This window comes from Pinus tabuliformis, chromosome 7, assembly GCF_031772625.1.
Source record: "Pinus tabuliformis cultivar Carrire ecotype Pingquan chromosome 7, CPIR1, whole genome shotgun sequence".
Taxonomy (NCBI): domain Eukaryota; kingdom Viridiplantae; phylum Streptophyta; class Pinopsida; order Pinales; family Pinaceae; genus Pinus; species Pinus tabuliformis.
In genome coordinates this window covers 199,190,874-199,216,919 of record NC_142293.1, presented here as the reverse complement: position 1 = coordinate 199,216,919, position 26,046 = coordinate 199,190,874, and the positions used below count along the sequence as shown (strand labels likewise).

Genomic DNA, 26,046 nt, shown 5'->3' with positions numbered 1-26,046 from the left:
TGGCAACAGGGGAGAAGGTTTCAGTGTAGTCAATGCCTTCGACCTGTGAAAAGCCCTTAGCAACGAGACGAGCTTTATGTTTATCAACTTTCCCATCTGGTCCATACTTGGTTCTGTAAACCCATTTACATCTAACAAGTTTGCGTCCCTTTGGTAGAGGAACAAGATCCCATGTATCATTTGTCATTAATGAATGATATTCTTCATTCATAGCTGCTTCCCAATGTGGATGGCCTGAAGCTTCTGCAAAAGTGTCAGGATCATGATTTACTAGAGCTTGAGCCAGTAAAGAAGAGGCTCTTTCAAACTGAGAACGTGTACGTCGCTGATCTGTAGGATCACCGGCAAGATCACCTGCTGCATCCCGAGTAGCACGGACCCATCTTGGAAGTTGAGGATCCTGAGAAGGTGGGGGAGGATTATCATCCTCGATTTCATCATCTGAAGAAGAAATGTTTTAAAAAATAGAAGAGATAGGAAGAGGTGGCACATCCGCCGGACTAGGCTCGCAGGCCGATTTATTTTCATCAAATTTTACATCTCTTCTAATGATAACATTTTTGGACTTAAATGGAATAAGTCTATAACCTTTTACATCTTCAGAATATCCAACAAAAGTACATTTCTCACTCTTAGGTTCTAAAGCTTTATGCTTTTCATCTGGAATATGGGCCCATGCTTCACTTCCAAACACACGAAAGTGACTTACATCTGGTTTAATGGAACTCCAAGCTTCTTCTGGAGTGATATTCTCTAGAACCTTAGTAGGAGTGTGATTGATTATATAATTTGCACAATTAATTGCTTCGGCCCAAAAACTAAGACTGAGTCCTTTAGATTGCAGCATACAATTAGCCATTTCCTTTAAGGTGCGATTTTTCCTTTGAGCTACACCATTTTGTTGTGGAGTGTATGGAACAGTATGTTGCATTTGAATTCCATTTTCGGTGCAAAAGTTGATGAATGTGTTTTTAACATATTCTCCACCATTATCAGTTCTTAGCTTAAGAATTTGATGTCCAGATTGTTTTTCAACAAAGGCTTTGAGGGCCAAAAAAGTGTTAAATACTTCGCTCTTGAGTTTTAAGAAGTATACCCAAGTGCGTCTGGAGAAATCATCAATGAAAGTTAAGAAGTACTTGCAGCCACTGAATGAAGCAACAGGAAGAGGACCACATAAATCACTGTGCACAAGCTGTAGAGGGGCTGAGGCGTGCCAAGAGGCACGTTTGTCAAAACTGTCCCGATGATGTTTTCCGAGTACACATCCGGAACAAACACCATCTCTGCAAGATACCATAGGAAGACCTGTCACCATATTTTCTTTACATAGATGCTGAAGGGAGCGATAGTTTAAGTGACCAAATCGCTCATGCCAAAGTTTGCTCACTTCATCATTATGAGCAACAAATACTGAGGGAAGAGTGGATGACCAAAAGTTGTGAAACTTATACAACCTTTTGGAATCATCAGCAAGACCAGTAGCTAGAATCTGTTTAGGATCTTTTAGATCCTTGATTACAACATCATGAGGTGAAAATTCAACAATTTTACCTTCTCCTGAATGAGTTATTTGATAGACAGATAGAAGGTTGCAGGATAAGGTTGGAACACATAATACATCATTAAACTGACCATTGTCTAGATGAAAAGTTCCAGTCCCTACAACATTAAGAGATCTATCATCACCAATATATATATTTTTGGTGTTACAATCATTTAAAGAAGAAAACATGGCTTGGTTTTTGGCCATGTGACAAGAGGCTCCAGAATCAATAAGCCACTCATGAGAATGAGAAGAAGAAGAAGATACATTTAGTGCATAACCAGACTGAGATGATTGACAATGACATGCAAAAAGTGCCATTCCAGAAGTTGAAGTTGAAGTAGGCTCCACATGGATGTTATGTTTCTTCATTGCGGCTTCTAAGGCTTCCATCTTCTTAAAGCATTTAGATTCTAAGTGGCCATCTCGATTACAAAAGTTACAATGTCTATCAGTCTTCTTCCATTTGTTTTTATTGGTCTTATCATTTTGCTGAAATGATCTTTCATTTTGAGGCTGAGATGGTTTAGGACCATTCTTTTGAGGATATGACTTCTTAGGATTCTTTGAATTTGGTTGCTGTTGGGCGGCTAACGCTTTCGTGGAAGAGTTTCCAAGATTAAGAAGACCAAGGTGTAAGAGTTTTTCTTGTTCTCTTATTAAGGAATCACAAAAGGAGTCAAAGGAAGGGGCCTTGTAGTCTTGTCCTTGACAAATGAAAGCTTCCCTTGTAGAATGGAAAGTGGAAACAAATACAGAGTAGGCTGGTCCCAACTTAGTAAGGATGGAATAAATAAGGTTACCATCTTCTTTCTTAACTTTAACACCTTCCAAGGGATATCTAAGGGTCTTGAATTTGGACAAGAAATCTTCAATGCAAGAAAAATTATTAGGATCCAAAGTAAGCAGCTCATTTTCAAGTTGATGGGCTCTAATTTCATTTTTAATCCCAAAAACTTTAGCAAGTTTTTCTAATGCTTCATGAGGAGTCTCAAGTCCTGCAATGTGGAATCTAAGATCAGGAGAAATAGACATCCCTATCAAACCACGTGCTTGATCTTGTCTATTTTCCCATTTTGCCGCCTTGTCTTCATCTTTTGGTTTCTTCTCTTGGTCTGTGGCTATTCTGAAGAGACCTTTACTTCTAAGTAAATCTTCCATGTATTCTACCCATTGGAAGTAGTTAGTGCTGTCAAGAATGACTTGGCATGGACTTTCCATTTTTAAAAAAAATTGAAGCTGAAGATGCTGAAAGTAAGTGTTCCAATGGATAGATCTCGAAAAAATAGGCGGTTTTAAAAAAAATGGCTCTGAAAAAGGCTTCCGGATGAAGAAGTTATGGCTTTTTGAAAAAAAATTGTTGACGTTGCTGGCAAAGTGCGCGAATGTGCAGGAATGAAAAGATCCGCCCCCACAAAATGGAGACTTGAACCCAAGATCTCTACTCTCTTAAAATAGCTTTGAACCAATTGATCTATACAAAAAATTTGAGAGAGAGAGAGAGAGAGAGGGGGGGGGGGGCTTGGTTTGCGTGCTTGCCTTGAGAAAGCTCTTTTTCCCTAGTCCTATAGCTTTGTTCGAGGCATCTGTGTGAATGTGGAAAGGTAGGGCCTAGTTTGGACCTCTCAAAATTAGGGCAGTTATCAACTTACCTTTCAAGGCATCCAGAGCCTCTTGGCTATTGTCAGTCCATATGAACTTAGCATCTTTTCCCAAAAGACCAAACAATGGAGAGGCTAGCTTACTGAAATCCTTAATGAATCTTCTATAATACCCTGATAAGCCTAGAAAACTCTGAATATCTCTTAAATTTTGAGGAGGTGGAACCCTTTGGATGATAGCAATCTTGTTGGGATCCACTTGTAATCCTTGCTGAGAAATTGTATGACCTAGCACAGTCCCTTCAGTTATCAGGAATTCAAATTTATCAGGACTGAGGGACAGGTTCATTTCAATAGACATGGCTAAAACTTTCCTTAGGTTAGTCAGAGCTTCCTGGAAGTTAGAACCATAAGGGCTAAAGTCATCCATATAGATCTCCACTGGATCATGAATTAGTTTAGCAAATATTCTTAGTACTGCTCTCTGGAAAGTGGCAAGAGCATTGCACAACCGAAAGGGAAGGACCTGGTAGGCAAAGGTACCTAATGGACAAGTGAAGGTGGTCTTATCTTGGTCTTTTGGGCTGATTTGGATCTGGTTGTACCCGCTAAACCCATCTAGCAAGGAAAAGAACTTCTTCCTTGCTAGGCCATCTAATACTTGATCTATGAAAGGCAAAGGGAAATGGTCCTTCTTGGTGGCCTTGCTAAGTTCTCAAGAATCTACATAGATTCTCCACTTCCCATTTTTCTTTGGCACTAGCATCAAAGGAGAAACACATTTTCTATTAGAGATGGGGTAGATGAATCTTGTATCCAGCAACTTTTGCAGTTCTTCTTTGACAATCTCCTTAAGCACTGGATTCATCCTCCTTTGAGGCTACCTGATTGGTTTACAATCTTCTTTAATGTAAATGTGATGAGTACAGACTGAAGGGTGGACTCCCTTCATCTCCTTATAGCTCCAAGCAAAGGCATACAAATGGTTGTTCAATAAGCTACATAGTTCTTTCTCCTGAGAGGTGGATAGGGATGAGTTGATATTCAAGGTTCTTTCTGGGCCAAATTCCACATTCTTAACTCGATAAGAGGTCGGATCATCCACACAAAGATCAACTAAAGCATTGGCTTGGGTTTCTTCCACCAACTCCTCTAATGGCAACACACTGGGAGGTGGATTTTGAATCAAGTTCTCAATAAGATCATCCTCAGTTTGAGGACCCCCCTTTGTAGCTTCCACTATGCACAGTGGTGCAGAGTAGACTTCATCCTCATCTTCCTCCTCCAACCAAAGAGGTAAGTCATGTTCTAGCAGAGGTTTGGCAGGAGGATATAAGACTATCTGTTTGGACATATGGCCATTCTTGATGGTCATGATCCCAGCTTGACAACTGATGTAAGCATATGCAGTAGCTAACCAAGGTCTTCCTAGGATGAGAGGATAGCTAGTGAGCTTTGCCTTTGGCTGAAGAACCAAGAAGTCAGCAGGGTACTCCCAGGAATCAATGGATACCATGAAATCTTCCACAATCCCCTAAGGGTCATGGTGGAGCGGTCTGCCAACTACAGTATTGTTGAGGTCTTTCTTAGGGAACCCTGACGGTTGAGTTTGAGCATAGTGTCGCTAGTCATTACATTAATGATAGCCACTAGATCAATCAAGGTGTGGGGTATTATGGTGCCATTGATGTGAACATCGACTACAGGACTCCCAGGGTCCAAGTATTTCAGACAGATTACTTGCCTCAACATCAGGTTGGATAGTTGTCCTATGACATTGATAATTGGGGCATCTCTCTTGCGCCTACCTAGGTGCCTGAAGCACTTCTCTTTGATCAACTTGTTGTAGATTGGTACATCTTTTATGGCTTTGAGAAGTGGTATTTTTACACATAGCTATTTTAGTTCTCCCAAAAGTTTAGTTTCTTCTAGGGTCAGTTGTGTGGTTCCAGTTAGTCTCTTGAGAAAGGGTGGAATGGTTTTTGGTTCACTTTTCTATTTTTCTACCTCATCCTCCTTAGGAGGAGGTTGGCTATCTGGGAGAACCTTCCCAAATCATAGGTTGATCTCCTGAATCTCCACATCATAGGTAGGGCATGTTGATTCTACAGTATATGCCTGATGGGCCTGTCCGTTATTGGGGTTTGGGTTCGGTTGAGCAGGTATTTTGGGTTGTCTTGGAGGAGCAAGAGGTAATGGTTGTGGTTGAGAAGGTGGTCGAGGAAAAAGAGTAAGAGGAGAGTTGTATTTGGGCCTCCACCCCTGATGAGGTGCATTCCACTGAGGTTGTGGTTGAGCATAAGAGTGAAACGAATGAGCAGCTCATTGAGTATGATATTGAGATGGATACGACCAACGAGGGGGTGTGGACTAGGAAGGATGAGCAGGGGGGCCCCAAGAAGGTATAGAAGTGGCTTAATTGGGGTTGTAATGAGTCTAGAATGTCCCTTGCATTCCCTGCTGGTAAGGTCTAGGTCCATGTGACCTCCTTTGGTTCATGAAGTAGAGTGGTTCAGTGGCTCCTTCAACACCTTGGTACATAGCTCTAAATGCGGGCAAGGAAGGGCATTGATTCGTAGGATGGTCTTCTTCATAGACAAAACAAAATTCTACAGAGTGTAATGGACATTTGTTCTTAGGATGCTTTCTAGTGAACTTGGGACAAAAGATGGCCAAGGCCCTCTTAGCGTCCTCTTGCTTCCTTTGGATTCGCAAGGTATCCATTTGCATGGAAATAGTCTACCTCATCTTGCTTTTGAAATCTTCCATCTGATTTGCAAGTTCATTCATAAGGGATGAACTCGATAACGGGTTACTGGCTAAAGGTTGACTTCCCTTACCTCTTTTTCTGGCTACCCTAGAATGGTTTCTAAACACAGTCTTTATGTCATCATAAGGTAGTTGGTAGATGTCTCCCCCAGCCAGCAAATGGAGGGTATCTAGAAGGTCTTCAGGGACTCCTCTGAGCAGAACCAACTTCAGAGAATGAGGGTCAATTGTGCACCTGACCCTTTTATAACCGAGTTGAAACCTCTCTTCATAGTCTTCTAAAGATTCATCACTTCCCATGGTCATTCGGAAGATTTCTTCCTTTATATCCTTTGACCTACAATAGTCTTGGTATTTTTTGTTAAAGGTTTGCTGCATATGAGCCCAAGTTGTGATACTATTTCTAGGTAACCCCATGAACCAACATAATGTTGCATCCTTGAGGATAGAGGGAAGTAGTTCCAACTTTTTCTCGTCTTCTGCATAGTCATATGTTCGACAGAGAACATCAAACTCAAACAAGAAGGTATTAAGGTCTTCAGTAGTCAATCCATGGAAGTGAGGTAAGGCTGAGGGACTTATGTTTTTCATCTTTGTGTCCCCATTGGTCTCTCGGATAGGAAAGGAACCTTCTATTCTCTCCCCATTCCCTCTAATGTTTCTGTTTTCATCCATGGTCTCAGGAGGAATGGTTTCTTGCTCTTCTTCTATTATAGGATCTCTGTATATGTTTGGAGGTTCACCTATAGGTTATTTTGGATCACTGCCACCAAAGAAGAGAGAAGGGTGAATTAGTGATGTGGTGGGGGTGTTGGGTAGGAATTTTACTGAGTTGTCTCTGTTCCTACGAGGTATGAAAGGAAATCTCTTTTTGGGTGATTTTTGTGTGTGTGTGTTTTTTTTTTCTGCTTATACCTGCAAAAACTGAAATGGATTGAACAACAAATTGCAACTAACTAAGATAAACCTTGCTGAAATGAAAATTGCAGAATTGAAATGAAAGTAAGAAATGACTAATCTATTTTGCTAGAATGGAAATTACAAAATTGAAATGAAAGCAGGAAATGACTATTCTATTTTGCTGAAATGAAATTATAGAATTGAAATGAAAGCAGGAAATGACTAATCTATTTTGCTGAAATGAAATTGCAGAATTGAAATGAAAGCAGGAAATGCCTAATTTACGCTTGTTGAAATGAAATTGCAGAATTGAAATGAAAGTAAGAAATTTCTAATCTACTTTTGCAGAAAGGAAATTGTAGAATTGAAATGAAACAACTACTCTACTCTTGCTGAAATAAACTATTTAGCAAAATGTTGCAGTAGAAAATAGAAGAAAAGCAGTGATCAAAAAATATTTTGACACTTCCTCGGCAACGGTGCCAAAAATATGGTGAGCTCCAGTATTGCAGCAATTATGCTGCAACTCCTGGGACTCCCTACTTTACTTTTATCAACCCGGTAGTTCGTAAAAAACTTGGAAGTGACGGTGCTATATTCACAAGTACTAGCTCTTACTGCAAGCTATCACTTGATTAGCTGGCACAAGTTTGCTAGGAGCTTAAGCCAACTTCTATGAGTTCTTTGAAGAAGCTTTTAATTGTGATGGAAGAAAGCTAACTCAAAAGAGGCTATTTTAATTGCAGAAAGATAATGAAAACTGAAAGGAAACACAAACCTTAGCAAACCCTAGTTTCACCCACTAACCATACCTTTGCAAGAAAAGAGATGGAGACTATTTAAATGGATGCCATTGACTATTGAAAAGGTAAAATGCATGTGTTCAAGCTACTTCTGAAGTAAAATGAGAAGAAATAATCTTTTTGTACTTTTGAGCAATTTTATGTAGAATTATTATGCTTGTGTTTTAACTAGTTGTAACTGTGTAGAGGTTTGGTGGCGAAGGGAGATGGAGTTGGCATTTGCAGGAGGTGAGGAAGGTGTGGAGAGGTCCTAAGAAGTCCCTAGTACCATTCTAGAGACTTCCATTGCGATCAAACTTCGAAAAGTCACTCACATGAACTTCTACAGGAGGCTGCAGGGGATATATAGGATGTTCTGCAGGAGGATCTACAGGAAGAGGCTGAAAGTGGTTTTTGGAGGTTTGAAGTTGGAAAAATGGTGGGAGAAGGGAAATGAAGGCTGGATGGAGGTGTTAAGGGGTCTAGGATTTTGTCAATGAATATTAGGAATGAAGGAGATGGTTGGATTTGTTCAAAGGTCAAGAAAGCATTTTTGCACAAAAACACAAAAATTAGGGCAGTTTGAAAAAGTATGGCGAGTGAGTGGGGAAAATCTTGAGAGATGAACTAGAGCAGGTTGTATGATGGAAGAATGATAAGCTAGAGTGTTCTACAAGTGAGTTACACACTTACTTTCCAAAAGTGTCCCAAGCAAGAACTTAAAAAAACAGAGTTTTCCCTATTTTAACCTAATTATGACCTAAAACCAAAAAAGTGTTGAATAGAACTTTATGGACATAAAATTACGCGATAAATCCATGGAAAATGAACATGAAATGATCTAAGCATGTAAAACCAATTGATATCAACTTCTCCAACTTGAAATCTCACATTAGAAATTGCATTGGAAAGCAAAAACAATATTTTTGGTGGTAGTAATAGTGCCTTGATCTCAAATCGTGGTCCCAAGGAGGGGGAAAGGAGATCAATACTTGCTTGGTATCCTTTTTGGATCCTTTTTGTTACTGCATCAACTATCTAATCGGCCTGAAGTAAGAACAATTATTTTAACCACCAAAACCAACCTAACTAACAAAGCAAGATTTAACCTAAACAACAGAAATTATCTCATGAATGCAAGAAAAAGAATATAAATACAGAAAGGAGGTGTTGGGCACTTGGGTTAGGCCCAACCCCAAGAACTGCAACCCTCTAGGAAAGATCTGTGCTGGTTCAAAGCTATATTCATCTTCATTGATAAAAAAAGAATAGTTACATCACCAAACTGACTGCAAAAAGAGATCGAAAATGAGCTGAGTACAAGACTTCACTAAAGTGCGAAAATAGAGTATCAAATGGCTAACCTACTGAGTCTTGAAGCCTTCTTATTTATACAAGTGAGGACTCCAAACAGTCCTCCTAAACTTTAGGAACTCAGCTGCCTAAAACTATAGATAATAGCAACTTCACTAGACCTGCTCGGCTGCCCCTTGGAATCATCATTTGTGGGCTTTTGTACTCCGAGATATTGATGGAGAACTTGATGAAGGGGTCATTAATGAAGGAGACACCCCTCCTATAAGTCCTCAGCCCTGTTTCCTCAAGTTTGGCTACCAATCTTCTCATAAATGCATAGTCTATGTCCAAAAATGTCCAAAAAACTGCAATAAACACTCATTAGGCTATGTGGAAAAGTGACTATCCCCATTCACTCTATTGACATAAATATATTCAAAAACATGCACAAAAATATGGAGAATGGTGGATTAAATGAAAATAATAGGTAGAATGAGCCCACATAGTTACCCATTTCTAGGGCTCATTAGTTGACACAATGTGACGTTGAATAATCAGACAATCTTTTTCATAATGTGACCATGGTTATTAATGATCATTAACCATGATTGACAAAGGTTGACCATGGTTGATTTTCAAATTTGTGACAATATTTCTCACAATGTGATGTTGGACCATAGTTGACCATGGTTGACAATGATTAACCATGCTTGACCATGGTTGATGATTGTTAACCATGGTTGATCTTTACATCGAGACAATCTTTGTGAAAATGTGACGTTAGACCATGGTTGATTTTAATATTAACCATGATTGACCATGATTGGTTTTCATATTGAGATAATCTTTGTCGCAATGTGACATTTAACCATTGTTGACCATGAACAACCATGGCTGAATATGGTTGATGATGGTTGAGCATTGTTAATTACAATCTTTGCCACAATGTGATGTTGGACCATGGTTGACCATGATTATAAACCCAAGGAAATTATATTAAACCCTAGGAATATGAAACCTTAGTTTAATAAACCCAAGGAATTTATATTATAAACCCATTGTATTGTATTATAAACCAAATGAATGGTAATCAACAACCAAGAGATTTGCATGGCATAACATAACATGAGTGAAACACCAAAAGTTGTGTTGTTGGAAAATGTTTAACTTTGATATCACGTCAAATTTAGGAATAACTCAATACTCTCACGATTATGTTATTTTGTAAAATATTTCAAATTGAGAAATAACTTAATAATTTGATTATTATCTTATTTTCTAAAAGGTGGATATATACAAGGGTATATATATCATACGTCTATGGTGGAAAAACAATGGTTAGAGTAACCACCTCCTCTAAGCGGCAAAGACCCTGAATCAGTTGTAAACCTCACTTGTGAGAGTTTAGGCTTTGTAATTGGACACTCAATAACACTAATTTTTTGATGAAATTCCCCACCTGGTAATTTACCAACTTTCTATTGAACAAGGTTAGAAAGTATTATCTAGGATTGTTATATTATTCCTTCAAAATCATCAAGATATTTGTAGTTTTTTAGTAATTTAGGTTAATGTTTTACAGGTTCTTACTCATAATTATGGTCTATGGCTTCCATCCCTGGTTAACTGGAATGGTTATACTCCCGACTTCTTGGAATGTATGCAATTGTTCTAGTAGATTTTCCTTCCATTATGGTTCCACTTTGTTTGATCTATGTTTCCTCTTATTCTATTGATGTACCATATTTGGGAATGAGAGTTGGTCGCCATTTTTTTATAGGAAAATTCCTATAGTTTCTACTCAAATTCCTTTATCCCAAAATACTCATTAGTTTTCAACATTTTAAGTAATTTTTTTTTTTTTCTTGAAACAATGTTTTTTGTATTCCTCTCCAAATTTGGTCCTGAATCTCAGCGCAAAGCTCCTTGAGGACTTCTATTTCCAAGCTTAATGATGAGCCCCAAATTGGGTAACTTATTGGGCTCATTTTTCCTAATTATCCTTGTTCAGTCCTTGTTCAATCCTCCATTTTTCATAGCTTATGCATTATTTTTTTAGTATGTTTATGTCATTTGTACGAATAAGGGTGGTCACTCTTCCTAGGTGGCTAACACGTGCTTATTTCAAGTTTTTTGACACATGTTGGAGCAAACCGAGCAATCATGGGCTAGAAGACAACCAAGCTTGAGGTGAGGATTCGTAGGGGGGGTTGTCTATGACATTAAATAGCCCTTCCTCGGGATCTTCACCCCCAAACTCCGAGCCCACAGGCCACCAAAACTGGATCTTGAAGGAAGCTAAGCAGATTTTGGAAAAGGGACTATCTACTAACAGTTGGACAACCAAGTCCCCCAGATTTAGGAGGCCTGCTAGGGCCCTCGTGGTGTATAAATGATAATGCCTCAGCCTCGAAAAGGAATGTTTTGAAACCATTGCATATTTCTGCACTACAGTGCTATCAGCTTTAACTCGTTTTCTTGTAGCCATTTTGGCATAACTCTCGACGATGACTATTTTTTGATAATGATAAGCAGCCCTATTTCATATCAACTCTGAGTTTTCTATAGGAGTCGTAGCTCTCAGGGCTGGGCCCAACTTGAGAGTCTAGGGCCTCCTTTATGTACTGTTATCTTTCCTTTGAGCATCGTTGTTTTCCTTTTGTGCATTTGCAAATGTATTTCTGTTAGGCAGATTAAGTTGTGTTGATTAACTAGGTCACTGTTTATGAATAGAATGCTTCAGATGTTTAGAATAGATTGGTAGGATAATAACAGGAAAAAGGCTCCAAAAAAAGGGTCAAAAAACACTTTTGGTTTCACCTCTTCCTTATTGGATCAGAGGCTAGAATTGAAGTAACTGTGCTGTCCCAAACAAAAACACTAGTTTTCTTTACCATGCAATCCTTAGTGTACTGTTTTCATTTGCAGAAGTTGGTTATGTGTTCAGATCTCTGAAATGTTTCATTGCATAGTAGATATACATGGTTCTCATCCAAATAAAGCTGTTGTTCATTCACTTTATTGTTAGATAGATTAGATTAGCTAGGACTTTGATTACTTGCAAGACTTTGTTGATTCAGTTGAATGTATACGGTGCAGAGTATCTATACCACTCTTTCATCCACCTAAGCTTCATCAGAGCCATTTGCTCCACCTCCTAGCTAGGTTCCTCATCTCACATCTGTCCTCTTGCCCACGTAACCCTACCTTTTTGTGCAATCATTGTTTCAGCCTTCTTTGAGCCAATTTAGCCATCTACACCTTCTCACCACTCCATCCACCAATCCCTGGGCCACTTCAGACTCCTATCCTACCTCCATATCCATTCATGCATCTTCCCTCACTAACCCATCCTCCAAAATCCAATTTTTAAAACATCCTGTAGAAATTTCTGAACATCCTGTAGAAATTCTTGAACATCCTGTAGAACTGTTATGAAACCAGCTCACAAAAAGATAGAAAAGAGAGATCCACGCCTTAGAATTCAGCCTCTTCGAGGGGGCAACCTCCTTTACATTACATAAATGAACAATTCTTGGATGATACAAATGACAAAACCTCCTTTCTATATATAGGAGTCTAAGGAGTCACAATATAATCCAGCCGACCTAACAATAATAATATAAAGCCACAAAAATAACAATAGAGGGATTCTAAGGGGCACAGAAATAACAATATGGGGGTAATAGGGGCACAACAATATAAATAGGGGGTATAACTACAATAGTAATGGGGTAATCACTAGTATTATAGGGACCCAACATGCCCCTCTCCTTCAAAAAAGTGTTGTCCTCAACGCTTGAGCAGTTCTGGATACTTCTGCACAAAATTTTGATCCTCCCATGTGGAATCTTCAGCGGATAAGTTCTTCCACTTGATAAGGTACTCTGAAATTGATCGATTTCGTAGCTGTCGAGTTCTTGTTTCTGTGATTGCTTCCGGTTCCAATATAATTTTTCCTTCCTCGTCAAGTTCTGGCAATATTGTTTGAATTGGGAGCTTGTCACCTATAACCTTCTTTAAACATGAAACATGGAAAACTGGGTGCAATCGAGAAGCTGCAGGAAGCTCCAATTTGTATGCCATAGTACCAATCTTTTCCAACACCTTGTATGGACCATAATACTTTGGTGATAATTTATTATCCTTCTTAGCTTGCTTTAGGGACATTTGCTTATATGGTTGTAGCCGTAGGAATACCCAATCACCTACATCAAAACTTCTTTCACTGCGATGTTGATCTGCCTGTTGTTTCATTCTATTTTGTGCCAACACGAGGTTATCCTTTAAGAGTTGGAGGACTTGTTGTTGATGTTCGATGTGATGTTCCACTGCCTGAACCTTAGAATTTTCTCTTAAATATGATGTGATGGATGGTGGTTGATACCCATAAAGTGCCATAAATGGGGTCATTTTTGTTGCTGTATGGAAGGAAGTGTTATACCACCATTCAGCCAGAGGCAACCATTTGACCCATTGTGTCTGTTTATCAGATACAAAGCAACGAAGATATCCTTCCAAACATTTGTTTACTATCTCAGTTTGCCCATCAAATTGAGGATGATAAGATGAGCTATGAGCTAACTGAGTACCAAGACAAGAAAATAATTCTGTCCAAAAATTTCCAGTGAAAATGGGATCTCTGTCACTTACAATAATCTTTGGGTTTCCATGTAGCTTTTGAACTGTTTCCATAAATGCAGTAGAAACTGTACTGGCTTTAAATGGATGTGATAATGCACAAAAGTGTGCATACTTGGTAAGTCTGTCAACTACCACCATGATGACACTCTTTCCCTCAGACTTGGGTAAACCTGTGATAAAATCCATTGAAACCTCCTCCCAACGTTGGCTTGGAATGGATAAAGGTTGTAATAGACCCGGTGTCTTAATTGTTTCAACTTTATTTTGCTGGCAAACCAAACATTCCGCCACAAACTTTTGAATATCTGATTTAAGGCCATCCCAAAAAAATTCCTTCTTAACCCTGTGGTAAGTTTTTAAAAATCCTGAGTGCCCTCCTAAGGGAGAAGTGTGCAATTCCATAAGAATCTTTTGTTTTAGCTGGGAATTCTTACAGAGGTATAAGCGATCTTTGTACCATAACGAATCATTTTGCCAGCTAAATGTATCAGAAGTACTGGAATCTTGTTGTAGCTTTTGAATAAGTGCCCACACTTCTTCGTCATTCTTCCATTCCTCCCTTGCTTCGTTTATCCAATCTGGTTGGATAATAGAAATGGCACACAACAATGCTTCCACATCCTCATCCTTTCTTGAGAGTGCATCTGCCACCACATTTTGCTTCCCTTTTTTGTAGATGATTTCAAAGTCATAACCCAACATCTTTGTGACCCACTTTTGTTGCTCTTCAGAGGATAATCTTTGTTCTAAAAAGTATTTAAGGCTATCATGATCCGTTTTTAACTTGAAGTGTCTTCCCATTAGGTAGGGTCGCCATTTCTTAAGTGCATGGAGTATTGCCAACATTTCCTTCTCATAAATAGCTTTGCTTAAAAACTTTCCCTTGATTGGACGACTTTCAAAAGCAATGGGTCTTTCATCTTGCATTAGAACAACACCAATTCCATTTCCTGAAGCATCACATTCCACAATAAAGGTTTTTGTGAAGTCCGGCGTAGCTAAGACCGGTGCTTGGCACATTGCCTCTTTAAGATGTTCAAAGGCCTTTGTTGCTTCCGAAGTCCATGAAAATGAATCTTTCTTCAATAATGTTGTTAGAGGTGCTGCTATTCTCCCATAATTCTTAACAAACTTGCGATAATACCCTGTCAACCCAAGAAATCCTCGCAGATGCTTTATGGATGTGGGGATTTTCCATTCCTTAATGGCTTTAATTTTGCTAGGGTCTACCTTAACTCCTTCATGAGATACAATATGACCCAAATATTCCACCTCCTGGACTCCAAAGAAACATTTGGATCTTTTTGCATATAATTGTTTCTCCTCCAATAGTTGTAACACCCTGTCAACATGTTCAACATGATCCTTCCAAGACTTGCTTTAGATTAGTATATCATCAAAAAATACTAACACAAATTTTCTAAGGAATGGTTTGAAAATTGAATTCATCAAACCTTGAAATGTTGAAGGTGCATTGGTAAGGCCAAAAGGCATGACCAAAAATTCATAATGACCCTCATGAGTTCTAAATGCTGTTTTCGGAATGTCTTCAATCTTCATTCTAATTTGATGATATCCCGAACGAAGATCCAACTTGGTGAAGTAAATTGATCCATGCAATTCATCCAGTAATTCATCAATAACAGGAATGGGGAACTTATCTTTAATAGTGAGCTTGTTGAGCTCCCTATAATCTGGACACATGCGCCATGATCCATCCTTCTTGTGCACCAATACTACTGGAGCTGAGAAAGAACTTTGACTCGGTTGAATTATACCAGCCTCTAGCATTTCTGCAACCATACGTTCAATTTCACTTTTTTGGACATATGGATATCTGTACGGCCTGATGTTTGGAGGAACACTTCCTGGAATCAGATGAATAGCATGATCATGATCACGCATAGGTGGGAGACCTTTGGGAGTCTCAAATACCTTGGAATGATTGTCCAGGACTTTTTGGAGATCTGGAGAAATAGATGATTCCAATGTGGAAACATCTAGCGAACATAATTGTGCAATTACACCTCTTTGCTCCTTTTTTAGAAGCTTTGTCATTCCATTAGAGCTGATTATCTTTCTTGGTTTCCCTGCAATACCCCTTAATTCAACTTCCTTTCCTTCCACAGAAAATTTCATGAAAAGTTCTTGAAAATTAAAAGCTATTGTACCCAAGGATTGTAGCCATTGGACTCCTAGTACAACATCAGCACCTCCCATTGGAATGGAAAGCATTGGGCTAGTCAATACATATTCTCCCATGGATAGCTTGATATTATGGCACTTTCCAGAACAATTTATTGTTCCTCCATTTGCAATCATCACTTGACACTCTGGTGCTGGATATAGGAAGCAATTCAATTCTTTTGCTACCCTACAATGAATAAAATTGTGGGTGCTTCCTGAATCAATCAACACTATTACCTTTTTCTTCTTGATTTGTCCTTCTATCTTGATGGTTTGAGGAGTGGTAATTCCCGCCAATGCATTACAAGATATGGTCGGATTTATTTGTTCTTCATCTAGGCTTTGTTCCTGGAATATATCCTCTTCTTTTGACCTTTCTTGCTCCTTTTCTTCTTCCTCTTCACAATCTATGTAGAATAATTTCTTCTCAACACACTTATGACCTTTTGTGTATTTGCTATCACAATTGTAACAAAGCCCTTTTGCTCTTTTTTCTTCCAATTGTTGTGGTGTCAACCTTGTAGGTTGTGGAAGACTATGGGGAACAACACTTCCGTCTTTATAGTTGTGAATGGTATGCTTCCTAGTTGCCATAATTTTGCTTTCCATTTTTCTTGCTAACCTGAATGCCTTCTCTAATGAATCAGGTTCCCAAAGGCGCACATCATGTTGGATATTATCCTTTAAAGACCCTATGAACACATCAATCCTATGCTCCTCTGGAATATCTTTTACCCTTATGTTCAATTTTTGGAACTCCTCAATGTGCTCCATTATTGAACCCTTTTGTTTGAGACTTATCAATTGGCTAAAAAAAGTGTTGCTTTTTGTATCCTCATAATGTGCTACTAATTCTTCCGTAAAAATTGCCCAAGTGATAAATGGTTTACGAGAACAAAGCCATTGATACCATACAAACTGATTTGGTTCCAAATATAAAGTTTCCATACGTACCTTTTGTGTGTTTTGCACATTATTGAGATCGAAGAATTGCTCCATTTGTAATATCCATGTGGCGGGATCCTTGCCATCAAACTTCCTCATATCGATTTTTGGAACATGGTGAGTCTTTGATCCAACATTAGAGTCTATGGAATCATGATTAACATTTCTTTTGTTCTCATCATGAGTTTCCTTTACTACCTTTTCACCATTAGTGACCCTTTCTTGTAGCAACTTCTTCAATTCTTCCATGTTTGTATTTAAATCTATCTTCAAATTTGCCATCGAATCCTCCATCTTAGTTTCCATTCCCTTTATCTTAGATTCCACGCCATTTACCTTAGATTCCACGCCACTTATCTTAGCTTCTGTTAGCTTTTGTGAGCGTGACATTTGTTGCACTTGTTCTTGTAATTTTGATATATCATGTAGCATTTCTTCCTCTTCTTCATGAGTCATGCTAGAGCTTTCAGGTTCCTTACTAGGTGTTTGCATTTTCTTTCCTCGGGGCATCAGTTACCGATAATAATGCTACTATGCCCTTTGAATTCCGTTAAAACAAGCTTACACAAAAACTAAAAAAAAAACTACACACCTTTTTTCACTTTATTGAAGCCTGATATTGAATCTGATGTATCTCTGTAATTTCGGATCATCCAATTCTGAAATTGCTACCTGTAGTAGCCTTCTGCGTCCTCTTTCTAATGCCACAAGTCTGAGCCAAATTGGATTCTCCAAGGAAGAGTTATGTGAAATCTCCCACAGTGACTTGCTTTTAGACTGGTTCAGTAGAGTGAAGTTGTATGACGTGCCACGAGTCCCTGTTTCAACGAGTCCGTCCTCTTTCTGTACCTTCTTACGAAATTTCAATCCGATCCTCAGAGAGAAAGTTATGACGATTTTCCTCAGGTCACCTGTTTTGAATGTAATTCAGGAGTCTGCAAAAAGACCAACTTCCTCAGATCATATCTCCGCAAATATCGCGCGAAAAGCTCTGAAATTCGGACCCAAGGTTCAGCGTGATTTCTTCTCAAATGGGTTTTTTTTTGCGACTTCTGAAACGTCACAGAAAAAAAGTTATAGCGAAAATGCCACGATGACCTGTTTGGAGCAGCGAAACCCTAGAATCCAAAGCTCTGATACCAAATGTTATGAAACCAGCTCACAAAAAGATAGAAAAGAGAGATCCACGCCTTAGAATTCAGCCTCTTCGAGGGGGAAACCTCCTTTACATTACATAAATGAACAATTCTTGGATGATACAAATGACAAAACCTCCTTTCTATATATAGGAGTCTAAGGAGTCACAATGTAATCCAGCCGACCTAACAATAATAATATAAAGCCACAAAAATAACAATAGAGGGATTCTAAGGGGCGCAGAAATAACAATATGGGGGTAATAGGGGCACAACAATATAAATAGGGGGTATAACTACAATAGTAATGGGGTAATCACTAGTATTATAGGGACCCAACAAGAACCCCTGCAGACTTCCTGTAGAATCTCACAAATGAGGTTTCTTGATAGGAAAAATTTGTGAAACTCTTTGGTAGGGCGTTAGGGACTCCTTAGACCCTCTCTGAACCTTCCTGACCTCCTCCAAGCATTTCTCCTCCTTGATCCACCCCTGCACAGTCAAAGAACAGTGAAAGCATATGCATGATGAAACTGACGACTTAATAAAAAATACAAAAATATGTTTTCTTCAGATAGAGGTAGTCTAGACACATATATTTTACCTTCATAGAAGTAATGGCATCTCTTTTAATAGTTTGCATTCTCTCCTTTGCATCAATAGGACTAGCTCGTAGAATTAGGGTTTGCTAGGGTTTGCGTTTTCCTTTAGTTTTTCAATCTCTTTTCGCAATTAGATTAGCTTCCTTTGAGTTAGCATTCATCCATCAATTAAAAAGCTTATTCTAAGATCTCATAGAAGTTGGCTTAAGCTCCTAGAAGACTTGTGCCAGCTGACTAAGTGACAGTTGCAGCAAGAGCTAGTACTTGTGCATACAGCACCATCGTTTCCAAGTTTGTTACGAACTACCAGGTTGATAAAAGTAAAGATGGGAGTCCCACGAGTTACAGCATTATTACTACAATACTGGAGCCCACCATCCTTTTTGGAACCATTGCCGGGGAAGTGTCAGAGTATTTATGATTGGTGCTTTTCTTCTATTTCCACTACAACCTTCTACTAAGTAGTTTATTTCATTTCATTTCCGCAAAAGTAGAGTAGATATTTCCTGCTCTCATAGATTAGCGTTTCAATTCTGCAATTTCAATTTTGCAATTTCAATTCTGCAAGCGTAGACTAGCATTTCATTCCCGCAATTTCATTTGAGCAAAATAGATTAGTCCTTTCCTTCTTTCATTTCAATTCCGCAGTTTCATTTCAGCAAGATAGTTAGTTGCAGTTCAATCTATCTTAGATTTGCAGGTACCAGAGGAAAAAAAAAAAAGCAATCAAAAGTCTTTCCATTTCATGCCTCGTAGGAACAGAGATAAAACCGACAAATTATTACCCAACACCCTGACCACATCACTGAGTCAACCTTCTCTCTTCTCTGGTGATAGTGAGCCAGAAGAACCTATAGGTGAACCTCCTGAGATATACAAAGATCCTGTAACAGAAGAAGAGTTAGAGAACACTCCATCTAAAGCCATGGCTGAAAACCGAAACGGTAGAAGAGAAGATGAGAGAATAGAAGGTGCCTTTCCCATTTGGGAGACCAATGGAGACATGAAAATCAAAAAAATAAGCCCCTTAGCTTTACCTCATTTCCATGGATTGACTACTGAAGACCCTGATACCTTCCTGTTTGAGTTTGTTGTCCTTTGTCGAACTTACGACTATGCTGAGGACGAACAAAAGTTGAAACTCTTTCCCTCTACCCTAAAGGACACAGCATTATGCTGGTTCATGGGGTTAGCTGGAAATAGTGTCACCACTTCGGCTCATATGTAGCAAGCTTTCAATGCCAAATACCGGGACTACTGTAGGTCCAAGGAAACCAAGGGAGAAATCTTTTGAATGACCATGGGAAGTGATGAGTCTTTAGAAGATTATGAGGAAAGGTTCCAACTTAGTTATAAATGGGCCAGGTGCACACTTGACCCAGAATCTCTGAAGCTGGTTCTGCTCCTAGGAGTCCCTGAAGACCTTCTGGACACCCTTAACATGCTGGCTGGAGGGGACATCTACCAACTACCTTATGAGGACATAAAGACCGTGTTTAGAAACCATTCTAGGGCAGCTCGGAAGAGAGGTAGGGGGAATCCACTTTCAGCTAGTACCACCTTCTACAAGCATGAGTTTGCTAACCAGATGGAAGACCTCAAGAGTGATATGAGACAGACTATTGCCATTCAACTTGATACCTTCCGAATTCAGCAAAATAAAGAGAAAGCTGAGAGGGATTTGGCCATTTTTTGTCCTATATGCACGAGGAAGCATCCTAAGAATGAGTGCCCATTGCACTTAGTAGAGGTGTGTTTTGTCTATGAGGAAGGCCACCCCACCAACCAATGCCCTACCTTGCCTGGATTTAAAGCCATGTACCTAGGGACTGAAGCGGCAACTGAACCTCTCTACTTCCTCAACCAAAGGAGGCCACATGGGCCCAGACCTTACCAGCAGGGGATGCAAGGGACATCCCAAGCTTATTATAACCCCAACCAATCCGCTCATATACCTTCTTGGGGCCCCCTGCTCATCCTTCCTGGTCCGCACCTCCTTCGTGGTCTTATCCATCTCCATACCATACTCAACCTCCTGCTCATTTGTTCCACTCACATGCCTAGCCACAACCTCAGTGGAATGCACCTCAACCGGGGTGGAGGCCCCAGTACAACACTCCTCCTACCATTTTGCCTCCACCACCAGCTCAACCACAACCATTACCTCCTGCTCCTCCAAGACAACCCCAGATGCCTGCTCAACCGAACCCGAACCCCAACAATAGACAGGCCCAATAGGTATATACTGGGGAGACAACATGCCCTACCTATGCTGTGGGGATCTAGGATATCAACCTGCGATCTGGGAAGGTCCTTCTAGAGCACCAACCTCCTCCCCTAGAGGATGAGGAAGAGAAACAGGAAAGTGAACCCCAAGCCATTCCACCCTTTCCTGAGCGACTCACAGTAACCACACAACCCAACCCAGAAGAGATTGAGGTTCTGGGAGAACTCAAGTAGTTGTGTGTGAAAATGCCACTTCTCCAGGCCATAAAAGATGTACTGATATAAAATAAACTGATTAAGGAGAAGTGTTTCAGGCACCCAGGCAGGTGAAAGAGAGATGCCTCAACTATCAATGTCATAGGACAACTGTCCGATCTTATGTTGGGGCAAGTAATCTGTCTAAAGTATTTGGACCCTGGGAGTCCTGTAGTTGATGTTCACATCAATGGCACCATCATACCCCACACCTTGATTGATCTAGGGGCCACCATTAATGTGATGACCAGGGACACCATGCTTAAGCTCAACCTTCAGAGTTCCTTAAGGAAGACCTCGACAATACTGCAATTGGCAGACCACTCCACTGTGACTCCCGAAGGGATTGTGGAAGATGTCTTGGTCTCTGTTGACTCCTGGGAGTACCCTGCAGACTTCTTGGTCCTTCAGCCAAAGGAAAAACTCACTGGATATCCCCTCATTTTGGGAAGGCCTTGGCTAGCTACTGCGGATGCTTACATCAGCTGTCGAGCAGGAAGCATGACCATCAAAAATGGGCCTATGTCCAAATAGCTGGTCCTATACCCTCCTGCCCAACCTCTGCTAGAACATGACTTACCCCTCTTGTTGGAAGAAGGAGATGAGGATGAGGTCTACTCTGCACCATTATGCACAGTGGAGGCCACTAGGGGAGGTCCTCAAACCGAGGATGATTTGATTGAGAACTTGTCCAAAATCCTCCCCCCGGTGCGCTATCCTTGGAAGAGTTGGTGGAAGATACCCAAGCTAGTGCTTTAGTGGACCTATGTGTGACTGATCCGACCACTCCCAGAGTTAAGAATGTGGAGTTTGGCCCTGAAAGAACTTTAAAGATCAGCTCCTCTCTCTCTCCCTCTCAGGAAAAGGAGCTATGTAGCCTCTTGAACCACCATTTGGAGGCTTTTTCCTGGAGCTACAAGGAAATGAAAGGAATCCATCCCTCGGTCTGTACCCATCATATTTACATTAAGGAGGACTGCAAACCAGTCAGGAAACCTCAAAGGAGAATGAATCCAACCCTTAAGGACATTGTTAAAGACAAAGTGGAAAAATTGTTGGATGCAAGATTCATCTACCCCATCTCGGACAGCGAATGGGTTTCCCCTCTGGTGTTGGTACCCAAGAAAAATGGGAAGTGGAGAATCTATGTGGACTACAGAGAACTGAACAAAGCCACCAAGAAAGACCATTTCCCTTTGCCCTTAATAGATCAAGTGCTGGATGGACTGGCAAGAAAGAAGTTTTTCTCTTTCCTAGATGGGTTCAACGGGTACAATCAGATCCAAATCAGCCCGGAGGACCAAGATAAGACCACCTTCACTTGTCCATAGGGTACCTTTGCCTACCAAGTCCTTCACTTTGGGCTATGCAATGCCCCTGCCACTTTCCAAAGAGCTGTATTGAGCATATTTGCCGGGCTGGTTCATGATTCGGTGGAAATCTATATGGATGACTTTACTCCTTACGGGTCTAGCTTCCAAGAAGCGTTGTCCAACCTGGGAAAAGTTTTAAGCAAGTGCATTGAGATGAACCTGTCCCTCAGCCCTGAAAAATGTGAATTCCTGATGATTGAAGGGACTGTGTTAGGTCATACCATTTCTCGCCAAGGATTACAGGTGGATCCTAATAAAATTGCTATCATCAAAAAGGTTCCACCTCCTTAGAAGGTAAGAGATGTTCGGAGTTTTTTAGGCTTAGCGGGATATTATAGAAGATTCATTAAATACTTCAGTAAGCTAGCCTCACCATTGTTTGGCCTCTTAGGAAAAGATGTTGAGTTTAAATGGACTGACAACTGTCAGAGGGCTCTGAATGAGTTGAAGGATAAGTTAGCGTCCGCCCCAATTTTGAGAGGCCCAAACTGGGCCCTACCTTTCCACATCTACACTGATGCCTCGAACAAAGCCATAGGGGCAGCCTTAGGACAAGTTGAGGAAAAACTTCCATATGCCATATACTTTGTCAGCAAAAACTTATCCAAGGCAGAATTGAATTATACTGTAACTGAGAAGGAGTTCCTGGTCGTGGTCCATTTCCTGAACAAGTTCCGACACTACATCACTGGCTATCAAACATTTGTACATACTGATCATGTTGCAATTAGATATTTAATGAATAAACCTGATGTGAATGCTCGTATTATTAGATGGTTACTTTTGTTGTAGCAGTTTGATTTGACTATCGTTGACAAACCAGGTAAAGAAAATGTTTTTGTTGACTTCTTGTCTAGATTGGATTTTCCTGCAGGTGAAGAAGGAACAGTGGATGACCAGATGCCAGATGAACATCTATTTGCTATCTTAGTACTCTCTCCATGGTTTGCTGATATAGAAAACTACTTGGTCTTAGCACAGTTCCCTCCGCATCTATCCTCAAAGGAGAAGAGCAGAATCGTGAGGAAGAGTGCCTCATTCACTTGGATCGGGGGCAACCTGTTCAAACTTGGCCCTGATCAGATCTTAAGGCGTTGTGTAAGGGAGGAGGAAGTCTTTGACATCCTCCTAACCTTTCACGATGGGCCCTGTGGAGGACATTTTGCAGCCAAGAGGACTGCCTTCAAAATTATACACGTAGGCTACTATTGGCCCACTCTTCATCAAGATGTCAGAAGATATATCAGCCAATGTGACTGATGCCAGAGGATGGGGAAACCGATTCCAAGGGACGAAATGCCTCTCCAACCTCAAGTGACCCTTGAGCCATTTTAAAAGTGGGGTATGGAGTTTGTGGGTCCTATCAACCCTCCTTCAAGGAAAAGGTCTTACATCATTGTGTGCATAGACTATCTGACAAAGTGGGCAGAAACCAAGGCAATCAAATCAGCAACAGAAGAAAAGGTGGCTGAGTTTTTAAGAGAAAACATCTTCTACAAATTTGGCTACCTAAGAGAGTTAGTCACCGATCAAGGAAGCCAGTTCACCTCCAACTTAATTGAAGACTTGCTCGATCATCACAAGATCAAGCATAGGACTTCCACCCCATATCATCCTCAAGAAAATGGGCAGGTGGAAGTCACCAATAGAGCATTAGAAAGGATTTTGACTAAGGTGGTGAGAAGCAGTAGAAAGGATTGGGAAGATCGCCTGGTTGAGGCTACTTGGGCCTACAACACCACTTGGAAGACCACAACCAGTTTCACACCTTATGAGCTGGTCTATGGGAAGAGATCTTTGCTGTCAATCGAGTTCGAATACAACACATTGAGGATGGCAGCTCAGCTGGACCTAGATCTCAACCATGCTCAACGAGAAAGGTTATTGCAACTGAATGGGTTAGATGAACACCGAATGTAGGCCCTCCTCCACTCAGAAGTGGTTCAACTTCAGAGGAAGATATGGCATGACCAGCACCTTAATGACAAACAATTCCAGCCGGGAGATTGGGCACTGTTGTATGATTCTAGACATAAGGATTTCAAAGGGAAGTTGAGGACAAGATGGATAGGACCATATGAAGTGGAGGAGTGAAATGAAAATGGTTCCGTCCTTATCCAGATCATTGATGAAGAAGCCATCCCCATGCTCTTCAGTGGGCATTGACTAAAGATCTACATGAAAACCCTTTCGAGGCAAGAGTTCATCGAAACTGTGGAAAAATTAGTGCTGGTAATAGAGAAGGGTTCTGCCTCTATTTTTGCCACACCCTGAGCATCATCATTAAAAAAAAAAAAAAAGAAGAAGAAGAAGAAAAGAAAAGAAAAAATACAATAAAAAATATCCTTGGGTGAAACCCTCTTTGAGGCTCCCAAGGAAGATGGTAGGGGTGAAAACCTCATTGAGGTGCCCCTGCTGTCTCTTTGACAAAGAATTTGAATAAAAAGACCTTGGGGCGAAAACCTCTCTGAGGCGCCCAAGGCAAATAGTAGGGGCGAAAACCTCATTGGGCACCCCTGCTGTCTCTTTAAAAAAGAGAGAGAGAGAGAGAAAAAGAAAAAGAGAAATAAAAAGAAGGAAGAAACAGAGAGAAAAAAACAAGTTTAATCCCTGGAAATTGTTGCAGGTTGCAGGAACACAATGCAAAAAGGGGGCCTCCCAACACAAGGACAAGGGTCCCTACCAAGTTACCAACCATCCTCACATCCACTCCCTCCATGAAAAATCACTTTTTTAGGGTTTGGAAACAATCTAGTCATGGTTCAACCTTCTACAGGAAGCTACAGGACTTTCTACAGGAAGTTCTGTATTTCTACTAGAAACATCCTGTAGAGCCTTTGGGCAGGCCAAAATCGATTATGGAGAGGGATTTGAAGCTTGAAGTCTGTTGAGAAGGCATGCAACCACTCTTTTCTTCCATCCTCCACTTGTTTCATCTCCTTTCACCACCATTGCCACCATCTGGTTGAATATACCTGCACAGTCATACCAGAACCCTGTTTTCGCAAATAAAAATTTGTTTTTTTCAAGTGAAAAATAAAGCATGCAGAGGCCCGCACACTTTACCTGTTAAGGCACCCTTAAGACCCTTCATCCATGAATGCAACTTTGTTTGTTTCAGCATGCACCCCAGCAGGAGAAACGGCTATAGGATGTCCTACTGGAATCCTGCAGTAGCTGATCTAGCTGGAGCACATACCATGGAGACACGAGTAGCTCACATCAAACGAAGCCGGTGCATGCAGCATTCACCACCAGAGAGTTGGGTCTCAAGGTCTTGGAACCAGCATCAGCCAATGGAAGAGGAGCTCCAACACCCGTGCATGAAGCAACAGCAAGCAAATCTAGGATTCCTCGTCCTGAAGCCTGAAAAAAAAACGTCCATGGCCGCACAGGTAAGTGCCTAACCTTATTCGTCGAATTACATGAACTATACTCTAAACTTTGCATGACTGTGAGAATGGGCGGATTGAACAAGGTTGGTGGCCATTCAACTGGCCACCCACAGCCAGTTAGATGGCCTTGTTGGATCCAAATGGGCTTGGTTATGCCAAAAAGACGGGCAGTTGACACGTGGGAAGTGTCCAGTCGGGGAGAATCGACAGTATGACAGAAATGGCGGCGGTCAATGAAGTGGGAAGGATTCAGCGGTCAGAGACACATCGCGGAATGATGGCTATGACGGCGGCCAATGGATTGGCCTGGACAGCTCACCCCCGCGCCATGAATTCTGTAGCATTTCAAATTCGCCGGTTGAATAACTCACGGTAAACTGCTGTCATTC

The 26,046-nt window shown here is 40.6% G+C and overlaps 1 pseudogene; it reads right to left on the bottom strand.

Annotated features, from left to right (window-relative positions):
- The window catches only part of LOC149246536 (protein KINESIN LIGHT CHAIN-RELATED 1 pseudogene), a 43,515-nt pseudogene extending 17,803 nt beyond the window's left edge, over positions 1-25,712 (bottom strand).
- Between the last annotated feature and the right edge of the window lie 334 nt (positions 25,713-26,046).